The 3,041-nt window shown below is 35.4% G+C and overlaps 1 protein-coding gene and 1 long non-coding RNA gene across 2 annotated transcripts in view; both read left to right on the plus strand.

Moving 5' to 3' along the window:
- Positions 1-3,041, plus strand: part of Fam149b1 (family with sequence similarity 149 member B1) — a 44,403-nt gene that overhangs the window by 790 nt on the left and 40,572 nt on the right. The gene's annotated exons all lie outside the window — the stretch shown is intronic.
- Positions 1,659-2,468, plus strand: LOC111817538. The gene is made up of 2 exons (XR_002821713.1): positions 1,659-1,749; positions 2,029-2,468. It is a non-coding gene; the product is annotated as an uncharacterized LOC111817538 (long non-coding RNA).

The raw sequence follows: 3,041 nt of genomic DNA on the forward strand, positions 1-3,041 counted from the left end.
AAATAAATGTTAAAAAAAAAAAAAAGAAATTGTCAAACTATTTCAGAGTAGCTATATTATTTGGCATTCTCACCAACAGTTCAGGAGACATCCAGATTACTCTACATCTTTGCCTGTACATGGTGTTCCTTCAATTTTTTATTTTAGCAGTTCCAATGGAGATGTGGTAATATCTTACTATATTTTCTATTTGCATTGAAATTAATTTTAATAATATATTTTGTTGAGCTGGGGAGATGGCTGAGCAGCATAAGCACCTGCCTGAAAAGTGCAAGGTCCTGAGTTCGATCCCCAGTAATCAAGATAATCATATTGATGAGATATTGAACATTCTTCTTGTTCTAAAACTTTGTGGGGTTTTTAAAAAATTTTTTAAATTTTTTAAATTAATTTTATTGAGAATGTTCTAAAACTTTGAAACCCAAAGTATTAAACACTGAAAACAGTCTGTACTTAATGGTACACATTTTAACAGCTAGTGGCTAGTGGCTACCCCAGTGGACAGCACTATTCCACAGTGACTAATGTCTACCCCAAGTTACTAAAAAGTATTTTATCACCTCCTTACAGGAAATGTAACTTTATTTTTCACAGGAAAGGAATAACAAAACAAGCTCTTAATCATCATCCCCTTCCAGAGCAACTAGATGAAACGTCTTCTGCTAGCGACAGTCATGAAAAAGACACAAGTTCCCAAAGGTAATAACTCAAAGTCTACTTGTTTGCTTGTACATGCTAATGACAAAGTTTTTTTTTAAAAAAAAATCAAGCCTATGCTGATGAAATAAAACAAGAATTTCATCATCTCAGGAGGCTGAGACAAGAGGATTGCTTGAGTTCTAAGCCAACCTGAACAACAAAATGAGACCTCATCTCAAAAATCAGTGAATAAATAAGTTTTCGCTACTATTCAGTTTTTCACTCTGAAACAGCTAATAGCAACAATATCATACTTATTTCCTAAGCTTTGAGAAGCATTACTGTGAAGTAGTTAAGAATATGGACCCAGGAAGAGTTCTAGGATTTTTAATCCTAGTACTGACATTAATTAGCTGGATAACATTGGGAAATGTATTACTTTATAATGTACTTTTTTAGGGTGTTGTGGATATAAATGAGATAAAATATGTATGTAATATCTGGTTTGACATATAGTAAGTACTGAGTAAATATTAACTACAGTTATTATTGTAAGAAATAGCATAGAAAAGGCTATAAACTTCAAAGAGGGTTCTGAGAAGCATGGTGTCATCATAGAAAAATAGAATCTAGTTTTAAAACATACTAAGTAAACTGAACTAAAGTCAGATTCTGTTTTTTTAAATGGAGTTAACTGAGCTGTACATCTCTCTAGGTGGAATTAAGAATAAAATGTGATTAATATGTGTAAAAGTATTTAGTAAACTGGAAAAGTACCATACAAGTTCATTTACTATTAACATTTATGAAATATGTTATTTTTCCTCCTAGTACTGGGAATTGAACCTAGGGCCTTATATTAGGATACTTTCCCAGCCCTTTTATGATTTTCTTATTTTGAGATGTGTTTTACTAAGTTGCTCAGGTTGGCTTAAACTTATGACCCTCCTGCCTCAGCTTCGCAAAGTTCTGGGATTACTGGCATGCACCATCATACCCAGCTCTGAAATATTTTTAATTGTCAAGATTATAGGTAAAATATTAAAATATTCATCATAAACTATGACTAGAATTGTTTGGAATGAATGCCATCAATTCTACAAAACTTAGGTAAGACTTTTGATACAGGTTTTTTGTTCCCCCGGAACCGGGGATTGAACTCAGGCTCTTGTGCTTGCCAGGCAAGTGCTTATTCTACTGAGCCATCTCCCCAGCCCCTAGGTAAGACTTTTGTAAGATGGTTTAATTTCAAGTTTTTCATTTATTTTTGTCTGTGTGGATGTATTTGTACACCTGCTTATCATCTGCTAAGCTGCTGAGTTAATACTGCAAAAACCTGAGGAAATAAGAGAATTTTTTTTCTTTCATCTTCCCAAATTCTGCATGCAGTGAATCTGACATCACCCAAGAATCACCTTTTACATCAGCTGACACTGGGAATTCAAGGTCTGCTTTTCCAAGTTATACAGGCACAGGGATCTCTACAGAAGGCAGTTCGGACTTCTCCTGGGGATATGGTGTGAGTTGTATGTTATCATCTGATGGTGTTCTTGGGAGACTGTCTTGGGTTTAGGATTTGTCTGTATATTTCATTCCTTCATTTTCCTACATTGGTTCTATACATTTTAAATTCACCACACTCTACTATAGTTGTAAAGAAGCATCAATCCTCATTTGCTATTATTTGCTTTGTTTTACAGATACAGTAGCTGAGCCTTAAAAATGCTTAGTGGTTGACTTAAACAGCTGCAGGTAGTATAGATTTGGGCTCTGTCCATCTTTCTACTACTTGTTAAATGAAAAAAATCAGGTTAAAAGTAGTATTCATTTTTAAAAAAGTAGTATTCATAGTATGGTTTTGGGTTTTTGGGGTTTTTTTTTTTTTTAATGTTTTACAGTTTCTCGTTTTACAGTTTCTCATGAAAAAAGTCGCAGTCACTGCAGACAGGCACTGCAGAATCTCTACTCCTTCGGCTTTTTGCCAGCACCAACGTTAGCCTTTGCGGTGCCCCTGACTTTCTTCATTCTGTTTTTGCGTTCCTTCCACTGCTTTCTTGAGGTCTTTTTATTCTCATACAGGCCGTGTCTTGCAAGTCTATGTTTGGGCTCATTTTTCTTCGCATAATCCATGGAATCATAAATCATGCCAAAGCCAGTTGTCTTGCCACCACCAAAATGGGTTCTGAATCCAAACACAAAAATGACATCTGGTGTGGTCTTGTACATTTTGGCGAGTTTTTCCTGAATTTCTGTCTTAGGTACTGTTGCTTTCCCAGGGTGAAGGACATCAATCACCATTTGTTTCCTTTGAAGAAGTCGGTTGGTCATGAATTCCGGGTTTGGATAGTTCTGTGTCATTCATGATAGCAGCGGAGCCTCAGATAGCCCAGGAGGAAAAAAGC

The sequence above is a fragment of the Octodon degus genome, unplaced genomic scaffold (genome assembly GCF_000260255.1).
Source record: "Octodon degus isolate 3935 unplaced genomic scaffold, OctDeg1.0 scaffold00005, whole genome shotgun sequence".
NCBI lineage: Eukaryota > Metazoa > Chordata > Mammalia > Rodentia > Octodontidae > Octodon > Octodon degus.